The sequence below is a fragment of the Microcebus murinus genome, chromosome 3, assembly GCF_040939455.1.
Source record: "Microcebus murinus isolate Inina chromosome 3, M.murinus_Inina_mat1.0, whole genome shotgun sequence".
In the NCBI taxonomy this organism is placed as follows: Eukaryota; Metazoa; Chordata; class Mammalia; order Primates; family Cheirogaleidae; genus Microcebus; species Microcebus murinus.
Genome location: NC_134106.1, coordinates 76,001,042 through 76,020,042, shown reverse-complemented (window position 1 = coordinate 76,020,042; position 19,001 = coordinate 76,001,042). Strand labels below are relative to the sequence as shown.

Genomic DNA, 19,001 nt, shown 5'->3' with positions numbered 1-19,001 from the left:
CCGTGCCCAGGTGTCCAGCACCGTGCCAGGCAGGGCCTTGTGCTGAGCCTGCTTCACACCTGGGCCTCCCTGGGGAGCCGGGCAGGAGAAATACCAACCGCGAAAGCACTTGGAGAGCTGTCCAGCAATGAGGCTGTTTCCTTGTCTACACTCACTCCCAACTTCCAAAAGAACTATGTCTCATCTTCCTTCTCTTTCAGTTTCCAGAATCCCCTTCCCCATCGTTACCCTTGGGTTGCTTCCTACCTCATTAAGAAGATGGAAGCCACAGAAGATTTCCCCAAGTTCTTTCCGACACACCTACCCATCCACCTGCACCTGGCCCAGACATGGCTTTCCCTCATTCTCTGCCGACGAACTGTCCCTGTTCCCGGTGAAGGCAAAGCTCCTGTGCAGTGGGTCCCGACCCCTCTCATCTACTCAAGCATGTGGCTTTAACCATTCTCCTCACTCTTTCCTCATCATTTTCCCCCCTCCCTTCTGGATCATTCCCATCACCATATTGATAAATCTGGCAATCCACAGTCAAATTAAGGATAGGCAAGCCCTGTAAGCCAGCAATCCCGCTCTGGGTAACATCCCACACAGAATCTTCCCCAGCTCAGAGACCTGTACAAGATGCTCACAGCAACAGTGTTTTTGGTGGTGAGGAGGGGTTGGAGGCAACTCCGGGGTCCCTCACAGGCAGGGTGGGTGGGCACACTCTGGGGCTGCACAGCAGGGGGAACGTGCGGTGGGTTAGGTGCACACATAGCAGCGTGGACGGATGTTAGAAATAAGGTGCTGCCTTGATTAAGAGGCAGACTTTTCAGACTGGGTGAAAAGGCAAGGCCCAGCTACAGGCTAGTTACAAAAAGGACACTCTTAATACAAAGACAATGACAGATTTAGAGTAAAAGGGTGGGAAAAGGATAAGAAAGCTGGACATTTCATAAAGATACAAGGATTAATTCATCAAGAAGACAGAATAATCTGGAACATATACCACATAGTAACAGAGCTTTAAAATACCCAAGGCAAAAATTCAAAACTAAAGGGGAAAAAAAAAAAAAGCCACAATCACAGTTGAAGATTTTAACATCCTTTTCTAGTAAATGGTATAACAAGTAAAGGCATAAAACATTTGAAAAACACTGTCAACCGATTTGACCTAATTAATATTTTATAGGACACTGTATAACTATAGAATACACATTTTTTTCAAGAGCACATTCTGTGGTTACCAAGATATACCAGATGTTGGAACATTAGAACAGATTCTGACCACAATGATATGAAGTCAAAATTCAGAACAAGATATTTAGAAAATCTCAAGTACTGAGAAATAAACAACACATTTCCAATTAGCCCATAGGTCAGAGAAGAAAAATCACAAAGCAAATTTTGAAATATTTTGAATTGAATGGTAATGAAAAACACAGCATATCAAACTTTGCTAGATGTAGGTAAAGCTGTGCTGAGAGGGGAACTTAATGCTTTAAATTCCTTCATTAGAAAAGAAGATAGGTGTAAAACAAATGACAGAAACTCCTACATCTAAGTATTTCAGAATCTAGAAAAAGCAGAGTAAATTAATCTCAAAGTAAGCAGAAGAAAGGACATAATAAAAATAAGAGTATAAGTCAATAAAAAAGAAAACAAACAGAGAAAAACAAAATCATTAAGAAGCTCAATAGGCAAGTCGTAGACTTGGAAAAACATAGCTTCAGTGCACGTATTTGACAAAAGACACATTTCCAGAATGTATAATAAACTTTCACAAATCAATGATAGTAAGACCCAAAACTCAAGTTTTAAAATAGGCAAAAGACTAGGCTACTTCACAAAAGAAAATAAACAAGTGGTCAATAAGTACAGGAGAAGGTGTTTGAAATAGCACTAATTATGAAAGAAATGCAGATGATTCAATGCAATATGCAAAACACCCAATCATTTATCGTTTCAAAAAGATTGACAGTGCCAAATGTTGGTAAGGATGTGGAGCAACAGAAACTCTAATATATTACTGGTGTAAGTGTAAAATGATATAACCACTCTGGAGAACTGCTTGTCAATTTCTTATAAAGTTAAAACATATATCAACGTTATGACCTATTTACCCAGGACAAAGAAAGACTTGTACAAGAATACTCATAGTAACTTATTCATAATAAAATTTCATATTCAAAACTGGAAACTACCCAACAGAAGCATGGAACTATGACACATTTATATAATGGAATACTATTCTCCATTTAAAAAAAATGGAATGAACTACTGATAAATGCAACATGGATGCATCTCAAAAATAGCATGCTAAGCAGAAAGGCCAGACATAGAAGAGTTTATACTGTATGATTCCATTTACACAAAGTTCTAGAACAGGCAGCACTAATGGATTGTGAAAGAAAGCAGTACAGTGGGGTGTTGGCTACAAGGGTGTATACAACTGTCAAAATGTACTGAACATTTAACATAGTGCATTTTGTTGTATGTAAATTATACACCAATTAACAAAAAGAAAACATATTGATTAGACTTCTGCTTTCAGTCAAGATAGGATAGTGAGTGGCAGACTTACCATCCTGGTGCAAATAACTTTAAAACTGGAAGAAATACGTGGGGCAAGTATGTTCAGGCTTTGGACTACAGCATAGGGCTAAAATCTTTTAGAGCAGGGAAACTGAAGTGAGTTCCACATTCATCCTGGGTATCTGCCTACAGACACTTTCTAGACCATGGCACAGGGAGGTGGGACATAAGCCAGGGAGCAGCAGTCTTCTGAGCTGATGAGGCACAGATCAGAGTTTGGGGCTGCTAAGAGCAGAGTCCTGGAAAGAAAGGAGCCATGCAGAATGGTGGCTCCAGCAGTCTGCATGTGGGTCCTCATGGGGCCTCGGCCAAGGGCTGGGCTACACTCATTTAGAATGAGACTATAAGGCTAAGAAGAGAGCAGCTGCTGGGGAGGAGAGGGTGGCTAGGGAGACAGAGACCTGAAAGGACACATTAGAATTCATGCAACAATGGGAAAAATTGGAGTATTGGCTAAGCCAAAATGGAGACATCTCTCTAAGCTCCTCAGGTGCTGAAACCCCAGAAGGGCCATGCTTTAGGAAGAAGAACCATGCCCTTCAGTAAGGGCATGCTCTAGACCTAAGAACAAAGTCAAAACAAACCTACTCTAGCAAAGCCTAAAATAAAGTCTGTGAAGATCAAGTGGCTCTGCCAGTAATTTAACTGCCTACAAAACTAAAATTCAATGTATTTATATTAAGACAATATAATATAGATTCCTCACATATAATATACAACATGTAAATAATATCCAACATATAATAAAATATTTAAAGACTTGGGAAGAAGCAGGAAAATGTGACCATAATAAAGAGATAAAGGAGTGAGCAGAATTATTAGATTTTTATCATTAGAATTATGAGAAAAGAACCCTAAAACGGGCCTGGTACAGTGGCTCATGCCTGTAACCCTAGCACTCTAGGAGGCCAAGGCGGGCAGATCGCTTGAGGTCAGGAGTTCAAAACCAGCCTGAGCAAGAGTGAGACCCCCGTCTCTACTAAAAATAGAAAGAAATTAATTGGCCCACTAAAAATATATAGAAAAAATTAGCCAGGCATGGTGGTGCATGCCTGTAGTCCCAGCTACTCAGGAAGCTGAGGCAGGAGGAACATCTGAGCCCAGGAGTTTGAGGTTGCTGTAAGCTAGGCTGACGCTACAGCACTCTAGCCTGAGCAACAGAGTGAGACTCTGTCTAAAAAAAGAAAAAAAAGAGAGACAGAGAACTGTAAAACAACTATTATCAACATGTTGAAAGAATTAAAGGAAAGAAAAGAGTAATAGATAGGAATCTTAGTAGAAAAATAAAACTATTTAAAAAAACCAAATGGAAGTTCTAATCCTGAACAAAATAATACCTAAAATTAAAAATTCACTTGAGCTTCAGAGAAGACTTGACACTATAGGAGAATAAATCAGTCAATCTGAAAGTCAACAGGAATTATCCAAACTAAAAACAAAGAAAAAAATATTGACAAAACCATGCACAGAGTCTTAATGATAATACCAAGCAGCCTAATAAATATGTAATTAAAATATCAGAAGTAAAGGAAAAAGAAACTGGGACATAAAAAATAGCTGAAGAAATAATGGCCAAAGTTTCCCCAAATTTATTGAAAAATATCAATCTATAGATTCAAGAAACTCAGTGAACCCCAAGAAGGATAACTTAAAAAAATATCTGGAAACATCATGGTCAAACTGGTGAAAACCAAAGATAAAGAGGCAATCTTAAAAGTAGCCAGAGAAGAGGGGGAAACCATATAGGAAAACAGAAAGAAAGATAGCTGACTTCTTATAAAAAATGATGGAGACCAAAAGACAATGGAATGACACCCTTAAATTGTTGAAAGAAAAGAAATCTATTAACATAGAGTTCTTTATCCAGTGATAATATCCTTCAAAAGGAGAGTGAAATAAAGGGATTTTCAGATCAATGAATGCTACAGACTTCAGCAGAATTGCACTATGAAAAATGCTAATAGAAGCACTACAGGATGAAGGGAAATGTTATCAAATGAAAATCCAGATATGCAGGAAAATAATAGGAAGCCAACAGAAAAATTTGGAACTAAACACATATAAAAAGATAACATATCAAAATTTGGGGGATACAACTAAATCAGACTTACAGGAAATATAAAGTATTAGATGCCTACTTTAGAAAATAAGAAAACGTTTAAATAATATATGCTTCCACCTTAAGAAAGTGGAAATAGAAAAGTAAAATAAACACAAAGAAAGAAGAAAGAAGGAAACAGGAAAATATAAGAGCAGAAATCAATAAAATTGAAAATTTAAAAAATAGAGAACATTGATGAAACCAAAATACGGTTCTTTGAAAACATCAACAACATCCATATAGCTCTAGCAAGAGTAAAAAAGACAAAAAAAAAAAAAAAAGAGAGAGAGAGAGAGAAAATACAAATTACCAATATCAGGAATGAGACAAAGGAATTAAGTACAGACCCTCCAGACATTAAAAGGATAAAGAGGAAATATTATGAACAAGTCTTTGCCCCAAAATTCAACAACTTTGATAAAATGGAGCAATTCCTCAAAAATCACAAACAACCCAAATTTATCCAAAATGAAAAAAAGATAACTTGAATAGTCCTAAGCAATATTTCTCATGAACACAGGTGTAAAATTTCTCAATAATATATTAACAAATTAAATCCTTCAATGTTTAAAAAGAATAATATACTACACCATGTGGAGTTTTCCAAGAATGTGAGGCTGATTCAATATGTGAAAATAAATCAACATAATCTACCATATTAACAGTCCAAAAGAGAAAAAAACACATGATCATATCAATTGACGCAGAAAAAGAATATGATAAAGTTCAATATTCATTCTTGAAGAAGAAAAAAAATAAAAACCAACAACTCAGCAAACTGGGAATGGAAGGAAACTTCCCCAACTTGATAAAGGGCATCTACCAAAAAAAAAAAAATCTATAGTTAATATCACACTTAATGGTGAAAGACTGAGTATTTCCCCCCTGAGACTAGGAACAAGGCAAGACTATCTGTCTTCTCTGCTCCTATATAACATCATACTGAAAGTCCTGGCCAGTGCAATATGGAGGGAGGAAGGGAGGGAGGGTGGGAGGAAGGGAGGGAGGATTATCTACATAACTGTCTATGTAGATAATCCCAAGGAATCTATATTAAAAAAATCCTCTAATAAGTGAGTTTAGCAAAGTCACAAGAAAAAAAGTCAACATACAAAACCCAATCACATTTCTGTAGACTAGCATTGTACAGTTAGAAATCAAAATTTAGGCAAAGGGGAAGAGCAGTGGCAGAAAGACCAAAGATCCTCGTTCTTGTCTCTTTTATCTGTTTTGAAGCTAAAGGAGAGGAGGGCAAGGATGGTGGAGGATTTCTGTGCTATCTGGGAGCTGATGGACAATCAGAAGTTTGACGAGTGCATGAAGGCTCTAGGTATGGGCTTTGCCACTAGGCAGATGGAAAATGTGACCAAACCAACAGTGATTATCACTCAGGAAGGAGACAAAAATGGTGGTAAGGACTCAAAGCATATTCAAGAACACAGCAATGAATTTCCAGTTGGCAGAAGAGTTTGATGAAACCACTGCAGGTGACAGAAACTGTAAGTCTGCTGTTAGCCTGGATGGAGACAAAACTCTTTCATGTACAGAAATGGGATGACTAAGAAACAAATTTTGTAAGAGAAATTAAGCATGGCAGAATAGTTATGACTTTTACTTTTGGTGATGTGGTTGCTGTTTGCCACTATGAAAAAGTGTAAGAAAAAAAACAAAAAACACTTCCTAGTCTGGAGCTGGAGAAGCTTCAGTTTTTCTGTTTACTCACGTTTCAGTGCTATCTTGCTATTACAGCACAGCTGATCATTAATTAGAAGGTTATATTTGGTGAGGAGGTGGAAAAGGGTGATTTAAAAACTTGTTACTCCCAAGCAACTAGCCAAATTTTGACCTATAAATTTATTATGTCTTATAATTTGCATTAACATTTAATGTCACCTTTTTATATAAAGAAGTGAATACATTTTATAATTTCCTTTGGAATTCAAATCAAATTAGAATAAAAATCTTAAAAGTGAAAAAAAGAAACCAAAACTTAAAAAACAATATTATGTACATTTACCCCATAAATGAAATACTTAAGTATTAATCTAGCAAAACATGCACATAATCTGTATTCCAAAAAAATAAAATAGCGATGAAAAATATCACAGAAGATTTAAATAAATGAAGAGACATACCATGTTCATGGACTTGAAGATTCAATGTTATAAAGATGTCAATTATCTCCACAATGATTAACAGATTTAAAACAATTCCCATCAAAATCTCAGCAAGATTTTTTGTACATAGAGTACAGAGTATTCTAAAATTGTACAGAATATTGTACAGAGTATTCTAAAATGTATATGGAAAGACAGAAGAACTAGAATAGCTAAAACAATTTTGCAAAATAAGAATAAAGATACTGTTAAATAAAAAGATAACCATAGACTGGGAGAAAATATTTGCAAGTCACATATCTGATGAGGGACATCCTTATATAAAGAATAAAGTCTCAAAACTCAGCAGTAAGAAAGCAAAGAACCCAAATTAATAAATGGACAAAAGACTTCATCAAATACTTCACTATAGAGGATACATGGATGGCAAATAGGTAAATAAAAGATGCTTAATATCAGTCTCCATTAGGGAAATACAAATTAAAGCCACAATAAAATACTGCTATGTACCTATTGGAATTACTTAAATAACAAACATCAATGCAGGTAAGGATGCAAAGCAACTGGAACTGTTACACTTTGCAAATAGGAATGAAAAATGATACAGCCACTCCAGAAATCAGCTGGGCAGTCGCTTATAAACATACTTTTACCATAAGATGCAGCAATCTTTGTTATGTATCCAAATGAAATGAAACCTATTATATTCACACAATAACTTGTAGGTAAATGTTTAGAGCAACTTTATTCGTAATTGCTCAAAATTGGCAATAACCCAAATGTCCTCCAACCACTGAATGGACAAACATCCACACAATGGATACTACACAACAACAAAAAGAACTGCTGATATACTCAACAACATGAATAAATCTCAAATGCAGCAATTAAGTGAAAGAGTCCAGGCTCAAGAGGCTAAATAATAAATGATGCTATTTATGTGACATTCTGGAAAAGATAAAATTATAGAGCATTATAGGGAAGGAGAACAGATCAGTGGATGCCAGGAGCTGGCTGGGGGGGAGATGGGCTGACACAGAAGAGGCAGTGTGGGGGTGTTTGTCTGCTGGGATTGTACTCTACCTTGGTTGTAGTAGTGGTTACATGACCATGCACATGTCAAAATTCATAGAACTGGATACCCCCAAAGGTGAATTTTACATTAATTTAAATTAGAAAAAATTAAAATGAAATAAAAATTAGAATAATCACCTATAGGGAAGGAGGGAAATGAGGAAAAATAAACAAGAGAATCTTTAACTGGGTCAAGGCTGATAATGTCTCATGAACTAAAGAATATGATTAACTTTATCCACTCTCCTAAGGGCCAAAAAACAAAATAAGACAAAAACTCCCAAACCACTAGTTTCTTCCATTTAAAACAAAACAAACAGAACTCCCCAACCCTACTTCCCCTAAGCCTTTTTCTCACGTTCTTAACTCCCTGTCTTCACTTCCTCTCTCCTTCTCTTCTCTTCTGCCTTGAACTCATCCTACTTTAAGCAAACTGATGATTCTTAGAAGAATCATCAATAATCTCTACCTTGTTAATCCAGTGATCAATACAATAAATTTGATCCCCAAATTATATAAGGGCAATGCAAGAGTGAAAATCATATGCCCATCTCGCTTGTGAACAAAACCCTTGTGATGCAAAACCCTAAACCAAACGTTAGTAGCTAATCAAATCCAACTGCACTTTTATTTTTTTATTTTAATTTTCTTTTAATATTTTTATTTCTTTTAATATTTTTTCTTCTTTTGGTAGTATGAATGACTTTTTAGAATATCAACTGCACTTTTAAAAGAGTATATAAGGATCAAGAAGATTTTATCTGGAAGAGTATAAGGAAGGAAAATCATATGAAAATTTTAAGTGTAGAAAAGGCATTTGATAAGCTTCCACATCTATTTATAATGAAAGAGAACAACAAAAAACTCTTAGCAAACTAGGAGTCAAAGGGAACTTCCTTAACCTGCTGAAGCTTATATTTGCAAATCCTATGTTCATGGAAAAATTTACAGAAACTGTTAGATTTAATGGCAAAAGCTCAGGCACATTCTCTTTAAGATTTTGGACAAGACGAGGTTGGCCACAATCACCACTAATCAATGTCCTGCCAACGCTCTAAGCCTAAGGTCCCCAGACCCCAGGCTGTGGATTGGTACCGGTCAGTGGCCTGTTAGGAACTGGGCCACTCAGTGGTGGGCAGGAGAGCGAGGGAAGCATTGCTAAAGCTAAGGAACCCTTTACTATGGGTGAAGAGTTGGTCCTACCTGCTGCTAAGGACATTTGGCGTGAACTTTTAGAAGAGGCTGCAGTTCAAAAGGTGGCACGTGTTCCTCTTTCAGTTAGCACCATAACTAGATGAACTGATGAAACAGCAGAGGACACTGAGGCACAACTGTTAGAGAGGATTAATGAGTCGCCGTGGTATGCAATCCGGGTTGACGAGTCTAATGATATTGACAACAAGGCAACGACGCTTATTTTTGTGCTATATATTCTTCAGAAGGATGTGCACAAGGATATGTTATGTGCATTTTTGTTGCCAACCAACACCATAATTGCAGAACTACTCAAGTCTTTGAATGATAACAAATCAGGAAAACAGAACTGGTCATTTTGTGTGGGTATATGCATGGACAGAGAGGCTGCCATGACTGGACGCCTTTCTGGTTTCACTACTTGGGTCATGGAGGTCGCTTCTGAATGTGAGTCTACGCACTGTATCATACATAGAGAAATGCTGGCTAGCTGACAAATGTCACCTGAACTAAATAATGTTTTGCAGGATGTGATTAAAATCATCAACCACATTAAAGTACATGCCCTTAACTCATATCTGTTCTCGTGGCTCTGTGAAGAGATGGACGCAGAACACACACATCTTCTCTTACACACAGAAGTGAGATGGCTTTATAAAGGTGGATCACTGGCCAGAGCTTTTCAGTTACATGAGCTGCTCCACAGATTTCTTTTAGAAAAACAGTCACCACTGGCAGCACCTGTCAGTGACACAAAATGTGACACAAAACCTTCTTACTTGTGTGATATTCAACCTGCTCAACGAACTCAATCTGCCACTTCAGGGAAGAACAACTGTGTTCAAGTCGGCGGATAAAGTGACTGATTCAAAGCCAAACTGGAATTATGGGGGCAACAGGTGAACACTGGGATTTTTGACATGTTTCAAACATTAGCAGAGATTTTGAAAGAGACTGAGCCAGGGCCTTCTTTCTCCCAGCTGGTGCATGATCACCTATCTCAGCTCTCAAAAGAGTGAGCATTACTTCCCAACCACAAAGACCCTCCAACGGGGAAGGAATGGATCCTCAACCCATCTGTGAATAAGCCAGGCGAATTGACTTTGTCCGTGGTTAGAAGAGGGTCCTCTGCTTGAGACTGCAAATGATGGTGTCCTTAAAAGTATGTTTGAGACAAATCTCCATGCACTTTGGATTAAAGTCAAGGTGGAATATCCTGAGATTGCCACAAGAGCACTGAAAAGTCTGCTTCCATTTCCAACATCTTATCTTTGTGAAGCAGGGTTTTCTGCAGTGATAGCAACAAAACGAGATTATGGAGTAGACTGGACATAAGCAACACACTTCAGGTGTCACTGTCTCCCATCACCCCCAGATGGGACCGTCTAATTGCAGGAAAACAAACTCAGGGCTCCCACTGATTCTGCACTATTTTGAGTTGTATAATTATTTCATTATATATTATAATATAATAATAATAGAAATAGAGTGCACAATAAATGTAATGCACTTGAATCATCCTGAAGCCATCCCTCTTCCTTGTACGGTCTGTGCAAAAATTGAATTCCGTGAAACCAGTCCCTGGTGCCATAAAGGTTGGGGACCTCTGTTCTAAGGAAATTTAGAAGGAGAAATAAATAGTGTAGGAATTGGGAAGTAAAGGATAAAATTAACATTATTTTAAATGACATGGTCCCTACAAGGACCCAAAACAATCACAGACATGAGAGTTCAGTAAGGTTGCCATATACAAGATTAATCAATGTGAAAATCAACAGCAATATTCTACACTAGTCATAACTGCCTAGAAAATACAATAAAAAATAACACTCAGATTATCAACAAAACTAAAAAGCATGTAAGTAGTAAACGACACTCAAAGGACCTCGTTACAGAAAGACAATCTGAATAAATGAGACCCTCCATCTTAGGGCCACACATTAGAAAGATGTCATTTCTCCCCCAATCAAAAAATCCAGCTGGGATACGTCAAGGCCCGCCTATCTGCCTGCTCACCTTCCCAGCCTCCTGCCTTCTCGCCAGCACCATGTTCAGAAAGGCTGTGACCTCCTCCTCCCCGTGTGCCCTGGCCATGACTTTGCTCTCACTACCTCCTGAATCAACCACTGATTTACTATAATCTGTGATGGCCTAGACTCGACCATGCACGTGTACCTGGAGAACATGCAGGCTGTCAGATCCTCTGCTGACGTGGAGTCAGCCACCTCCACCGTTGTGGAAGAAATCACCAAGGCCACAGCTGATTACAATACAGTTCAGACAGAGACCTTCATGAATGTGGATTTTGATGTCAAAAAATTGCTGTTTATTCTGAAGAGCCCATGACTGGGACACCAGATGAGCCCAGCACCTCTGCAGGAAGCAATTAGCACATCCCAGTGCATTAAAATGAAGCAAAGTCTCCATTAGCTGTGACTATCGCTGTGCTACCCACCACTTTCTAAGAAGATTCTGAGCTTTTGAACCAACCTATCACTACCCTATACAAGATTACATAATTGTAGAAAATAAGAGAAACATAGCATGCACCCAGCTGAGGGGTGACAGGCATCGATCCTGGCTGGGTGGAGGGAATTGTACACAGACGGGGGAGGGGAATTTCATAGCTGTGCCCCATTTAATAATGGGCCCAATAATGTTCACCTGAATTGAAAAAAAAATCCAGTTGGATTTTATTTTGAGAACCATGATAAACTTGCTCTGAAATGCATATGGAGAAATTAAAAATCCAGAAAAACCTAAAAATAAAGAGTGAAGAAGCAGTTTCCTTTATCAGATACTAATACATATTGCACAGTCACTGTCATAACAATTGTGTGGTTGGTACAAGAACAGCAGGTGCACCTACAAACAGACCAGAGTTCTCAAAAAGAGGTGGAGGTATAGAAGGGAATTCCATGAAAGATATGGGGAAAGGTCAGATTGTTTAGTAGACTAGATGGCGTCAGGAAAACTGGATCACCATATAAATAAAATAAATGTGATTCCTTCCTTACACCAAGCAGAAAAGCAGCTTCAGATGAACTAAAGTCCCAAACATGAAAGGTAAACTACAGTTAAAATAAAATGTCAAAGTATTTTGTTAACCTAAGGGTATGGAAAGATTTATTAAAACTTCAAAAGCTCAAACCACATAAGAAAAAAATGGATGAATGTGATTACATCAAAATTACGGATTTCTGTTTAACAAAGGGCCAGTTAGAGCCACTCAACGGAATGGGGGAAGATACCCTGCTGTGTTTACATACAACAACAGGGGAATGTCTAGAACAACAGACAATCATCAGAAAACAAAACCAGAAAGATGGATAAATACATGAAAGATGGTTAACAGGAAAATGTAAATTATGATAAGAATGCATAATTTGCATGCTTTGGCACTTAAAAAAGAATAATCTTGAAATCAGAAGGCTGTAGGTTCCCCACCCCTGAATAGGGTTTAGCAATCCTCTCCTGGGTATATATGCTAAACTCAAGTGCCCAGGAGATACGTACAAGAATGGTCATTAGGGCACTCTTTACAATAACAACAGCTTGAGTCAACCAAATGTCCACAGACAACAGAGCGGATAAATGTACTGTGCAGTATGCATCTGATGAAATACTATGCAGCAGTGAAAAATGAATTGACTATAACACACAGCAATGTGGATGGGTCTTAGAGACATTTGGTTGAACGAAAAACTAGTCCTAGGAAACCAGTATGATTCTACTTTTCATCAAATTCAAAGCCAAGAACAACTCAATAATATATTTGTGGGGATACCCAAGAGATAAAATCATAAATAAGAACAAAATCAAGGGATGACAAACATAGATCTGGCTCTGGTAAACTCGACAGGGATTGGATAGCACAGGATGGGTTCGCTGGTGTTCATTATTCTCTGTAATTCACATATCAAATATATATTTATTAGCAGTTAATCAAAATATTTACAATTTCATTTTCTCAGAGCAAAAGAAAGGGGAGGGGTGAGGTGGGGGAGCTAGCACACATCTCTGGTCTGGATTAAACCCTGGATGCCCAGAAAACAAGAGGAGGACAACAATCCCAAGAGAAATGGTCAAAGAATATGAAAAGGCAATTTATAGAGGAGGAAGTCAAAAAAGCTAATAAACATACATAAAGATGTTCAAAACCATCAGTATCAAAAGTGCACATGAGATCAATGAGAAAAAACATTACACTCACTCAACTTGCAAAATCTGAAAGCTGCTTGTAAAGTCAAGTCTTGGTTAAAAGATGTGGGCTAACTTCTTCCCTGAGCCCCAGACCTACCTGCCTCCTTGTCACCTGCACCTGGATGTCTGGGAGGTGTCCCAGGGAACATGTCCCAACTGGGCTCCTGATCTTCCCCCCAAACTGGCTCCACCCACAGCCTTCCCAGCTCAGCTGACAGCAACTCCATCCTGCCAGTCACCCAGGCCAAAACCCCGGGCATCTGCCTGCCTCTCCACATGCAGCCCACCTGCAAATCCTGCCAGCTCTACTTTCAACATCCGTCCCACCTCTGACCCCTTCTCTCACCTCCACTGCCCCTGCCCAAGCCTCCAGCATCTCCCCTCCTGGTCTCCTTTCTTCTGCCTGGGACCCTGTCAGTCCGTTCTTCAGGTAGTGCCAGAGGAAGCTGTTGAAAACATATCACATACTCTGTGGCTCAACGACCTCCTCCAAGCTCTGAGAATAAAAATCAAAGTCCCTAAATGGCCAATAAGTGTCCCCACCTTCCCCAGTTCTGACTCTGTTTCCCATATCTGTACTCTCACCCCCTCTACTTTAGCCATGTTGGTGCCCCTCAAACCTACCAGGCACACTTGTCCTGAAGAGCCCCCCACTTGCTGGCCTTTGCTCAAATGTCCCCTCCTCCTCAGAGGGGCTGTCCCATTTCTATCTACACCCTCTCAGTTTTACCCTTTATCTGGCTATCACTCCCTGGCATATGCATATTCCTCTATTTACTAGTACTATGGACTCAACTGTGTCCCCCCAAATTCATAGTTGAAGCCCAAATCCCACAGTGTGATTATATTTGGAGATAGGGTCTTTAGAAGGTAATTAGGGTAAATGAATTCACAAGGTAGTCCTTAATCCTACAGGATTGGTGGTCTTATAAGAAGAGGAAGAGGAAGAGAAAAATCTCTGTCTCCATGTGCATGAACCAAGGAAAGGCCATGTGAGGAAAGAGTAAGAAGGCGGCCATTCGCAAACCTGGAAGAGAGCCCTCACCAGAAACCAACCCTGCTGGCACCCTGATCTCAGACTTTCAGCCTCTAGAGCTGTGAAAAAATAATTTCTGTTGTTTAAGTCTCCTTACGTGTTATTTTGTTATGGTAGCCTGAGCAGACCAGGTCTCTTCCTCTACATGGGCCTCAGCAGGGACTTGGGTCTGCCCACTGCTGCACCCAACTTGGAAACAGGGTTGTACATGGGAGGTGCTCTGTAACACACGCTGGGGGGAACGGAGCCTCCTAGCTGTTTCCTTGGGTGTGCTCCTGGATTACTGCTGTGGGCTTTAACTGTAACATCTCTAGGTAGAGTCTGCCTCCTGGAGCAGCTCCCTCCTCCTTCTCTGTGGGCTAGTCCTGGGCCACCTCAGTCTTGCTTCCCAGACCCTAGAACTGTGAGCCAATACATTTCTGTTCATTACAAATGACTGGCCTCTGGCCTTCTGTTATAGCAGCAGAAAACAGGCTAAGACACCACCAATAACCAGAGGGTTGGCAATAACATTTTAATTTCTCTATCCAACAAGCATTCTGCCAAAGGAGTGAAAGCATGAGGCTTTTTGACAATTTGAAGTTGTTCAGCAGCCTGAAAGATCACAAAGTCCCAGTCTAGGTTCCTGTCCTGTACCCCTTGAAGCCCCGTCTGTGCAAAAGCTCGGGAAAGGTGGCGCCAAATCTTTAATTCACTCAGCTGAGATGCACCAGGTACCGGCAAGGGGCTCTTTCCAGCCCACCCCAGCAGCTGAGTCTGTGAAGCCTCTCTGGGCTGCCCCAGCCCCTCCGTGAGCCCCTCCCCCACCCCCACCCCACAGGCCGCCCGCAGCTTGCCCCACAGGGAGAAAGCAAAGACAAGAGTGGATTCTCTAAAAACCTTCTCTCAAACCTACTCCCCCGCCAGCCATGGCCCATCCTGTTCCCCTTGGCAGTGAAACTCCAAAGTGCCGTCCACACTCCCTGGCTCCAGCTGCTCTCGAACCCAGTCCATTCAGTGCTCCCCTACCTGCCACTCCCCAGAGCTGCTGGTTGAGGTCGCCTTGGTGCACTGCAGCACATTCACACACCCCGCGTCGCCCGTGTGAGACTGTGCCCAGCCTGGTGCTGACATTCGCAGACACCAGGGGCAGGCAGAGCTGGTGGAGCCAACACAACCAGCTCCAGCTTGAGCTGCCAGCAAGGTGGGGGCACCGGCTTGGTTGTGATTGAATTTGGTATTTCAAAAAGCATCCCTGTGGTCACCAAGGGGACACTCATGCACTTCCTTACACAGATACTGCATTTCAATACGAAGTTTAATTTAATTTACTGATGGGGGGGGGCCCAGAATCCTTGCAATCTTGGGGCCTATGAGGGCTTTACCATGGTCCCTACACTAGTGACTTATCATATCCCCCTTAGTGACTGCATTGAGGAGGAAGGCTGCTGGTAATTTCAAATAATCCAAATGAGGGATCTGGAGCTCAGGGGAGAAAGCAGCCCTAGCCACTGCCCCAGGAGCCCAGCCTCTTAGCCACCCCAGGATCAGCCTCTGAGAGACACAGCTGGGGCTGGAATTGCCCGAGGACACCTCTGCCTGACAGTCCACGAGGGCTTAGGGAAGACAGGGAGGCAGGGCCTCTAGCACTGTGCAACCAGGCTCCCAACCCTGCCCTGGGCAGGGGGATCTAGCCTTCTCCTAGTCCCTGCTGATCAGGGGACTCCTAGACCCCAGTGTCCCACAGAGGGTCCCAGGAACTGCCTTGGGGTGAGGGGAGGCCTGGGGGCAAGACTTCCTTTTCAATCTGAGCGGACTCTTTTATCCATCAAGGGGTGCTGGACTTCTAAGTGAGGCTTCATTTGAGAATCTCTGACTAAACTGCTCTGAAACTACTTACTGCCTGTGTCCAGGTCTGCAACATGGAGCCACGGACCTGGGAAGGGAGGGGCCCTGCCCAAGTCCCCCAACCTGGAGCAGCATCAGGCCTCAGGCTCCCACCTCTCTCCTTCCCTCCCCCAGCCCAGCAGGCCCCAGGGCAGCAGCCTCCAGGCCCCTGACCTCACGTGATGAAGGACACCCGAGTGTCCTTCTCCCTTCCCACTAACTTCTAGTGCACAGTTAGTGATGTGTGACTGGGGGGAGCTGGGTGGGCCACTTCTGGCAAGAAGTGAGGAGAGCTTACACTTGCAAGGTGCTTAATCTGCCAGGCACTGTTTTATGAGCTGAGTCCTCACAATAGCTCTAGCAGAGAGACTGTTCTCACTTTGGATTTGGACTCAGGAAGCTGCCTCCACTTTGGGCTCCTGACACCTGTCCCGCAAGACACTGGAACACACACGGCCATCTCCAATGGTCTCCTTGGTCCTGCATTTAGAGAAGCACTCAGGGCAGGTGTGCCAGTGTCCAGAAAGGTCCTGGCTCTGCCTCTCCCTGTCTGGGAGACATCCCTGACCTTCAGTTTCCTCATCTGTAAATTGGGCCTGCTACTGAGGACAAAATAAGGATATGCACAGAGGGCCTGGCATAGAGAGAGCAGGTGCTGGATGCTGGCTCCTGGCATTGTCATCAGCATCTCAGAGCTATAGGAGTCCTGAGGAACTTGCAGTTTACAAAGGGCAGCAGACCCAGCCAGGCAGAAGGGCACTGAGGATGCTCAGAGCATCACCACCAGGCCCTCAGCAAGTGGGGGAGTGGGTGCTGGGAGGAAGGGGAGCAAGAGAAAGAGTAGGAAAGATCACAGTGGCCCCTCAGGCCTGCTTCAAGCCAAGAGGCAGCTGTAAACCCACCAGACCCCCAAGTCACCTTTGCAAGACAGGCCCCTGTAGGTGGCAGGTGCACAGAGGGCAACTGCAGAGAATGTGGGGCTGCCTCCCAGAAAGGGGGAGCAGGAGCAGCAGGCCAGACCATGCACATCCCAGTTCTGGGCACTCCCATGTCACACCTCACACTTCTACTGTCTTCGCCCACCTATACTCAGGCCCCCACAACCCAGCCACACGCCCCCTGCCCCAGCCAGAGGGACCCCCAGCCAGAGGGCATCTTCCCAGGGCTGCTCTAAAGGGAGGGCCAGACTCTGCATTACCTGTGCTTTGGGGGACCTCACTCTGCCTGGCATACAGTGGGTGCCCAGTGTGTGTGTGCTGACAGTGGCATATCATTTACATTTGTTCAGCACCTGCTGTTTGCCAGGCAGTGCTGGGCATGTCGTGATAGAGACACAGGTCCTCTCAGAGAGCTGCTCTCAGAGAGCGATCAGGAGGGATGGGGACACAGAAAACCTGAGGGCAGAGTCATCTAACACAACCCCAGGGTGCAGGAAAGGGGAAGGGGATGGGGAAAGGGAAGGGTCAGAGAGAGTTCCCAGGGGAGTTTCTAATCCACCCACCTTGCTTATAGATTAGGAAACAGCTCAGACAGGGGAAGCAACTTGCTCAGTGAAGTAGCACTCCCCGCCCTCAGCCAATACTCCTTCTAGAACAGGGTTCTCAACCCCAGCACCCCTGTCATTCTCTGTGGTGGGGGCTGTCCTGTGCATTGCAGGATGTTTAGCAGCATCCTGGCCTCTACCCACTAGGTCCAGTAGCACCTTCCCAGTGGAGACAATCCAAATGTCTCTAGACATTGCCAAATGTCCCCTGAGGGTAAAACTGCCCTCAGTTGAGGAAATGGGAGCTGAGCTAAGAGAAGCAGCAGCCAAAAGCAAGCTTTGGGCCACAGATGTGGACAAAATGTCCTGCAGTAGGGGCTGCATCAACCTTGCAAACAGGTGCCAAGGCTGACCAGCCCAGGCCCAATTTTTGCTCGGCCCCATCCCTCTGAGTCCCTTAGATTTGAGCTCCTCTTTTAACTTTTCCAAAGTGTGAAATGGATAGTGGGAAATATTGTTATTATCCCCATTTTACAGAGGAGGAAAGTGAGGCTCAAGGAGTCACCCAGTAAGCTAGTAGCCAACCGGGCTGGAACTAACAAACCCAGCAAGCAGGGCACTGTTGCCCAGCTCCAGTGGCAGCCTGGCCAACATAAGCTGCTTCCCCTCTCTGGGCCTCTGAGTCCACATCTGATTCCAGAAGGCCCTTTCACGGGGAGCTGAGTCAGGCCACATGGCCCCACCCAGTGAGGGGCCTGGTGTCAGCTGCTCTTTCTCTGGGACCAGTTCTGCCTGGAGTGTTGGAGAGAGCCTCCCCCGACCCTCTCCCTCTTCAGGGCTTGTAGCTTTGCCTTCCTCTTGGCCTTGACAACTCACTCATTTTGTGCTTGGGGCTCAATTCTCCCCCTAGAACACAACCCTGCCCCAGCAGAAGGCAATCCCGCCCACTGGGAGACCCTCCCAGCCCTCACATCCCTAGTATTTGCTCACTAACCCACAAGACCAATGGTGGGATCCCAGGCATTGGGACATAGTGTGGGTTTAGGAACAGATGCCTGGGAGTCCAAAAGTCACAGAAGCAAGACTTGATAGGCTGCATGTCCTCTCCGGACATGGGCAGAGGACCTTTTCCAGGGTGACCAGGCTGTACTGACCAGAAGGTATCTGGGCTTCCTGCCTCCCTCCTGGACGTGTAGTGACCAGGGGAGGCCTGACATCTGCTGGTGGGTCAGGGCCTTGAGAGGCCCTCTGGCTAACCCCTGACTGGGAACAGGATGTCCCCGAACTGGACGGCAGTGCAGGGAGGGCTGGGGGGCCACCCAGATTCTAGGAGGGGCTGCTAAGTCTGGTGGTGGG

At 42.9% G+C, this 19,001-nt stretch overlaps 1 protein-coding gene and 1 pseudogene across 3 annotated transcripts in view; one reads left to right on the top strand and one right to left on the bottom strand.

Annotated features, from left to right (window-relative positions):
- The window catches only part of KCNIP3 (potassium voltage-gated channel interacting protein 3), an 84,860-nt gene that overhangs the window by 9,707 nt on the left and 56,152 nt on the right, over nucleotides 1-19,001 (bottom strand). The gene's annotated exons all lie outside the window — the stretch shown is intronic.
- LOC105883624 (fatty acid-binding protein, brain pseudogene) lies at nucleotides 5,722-6,423 on the top strand (annotated as a pseudogene).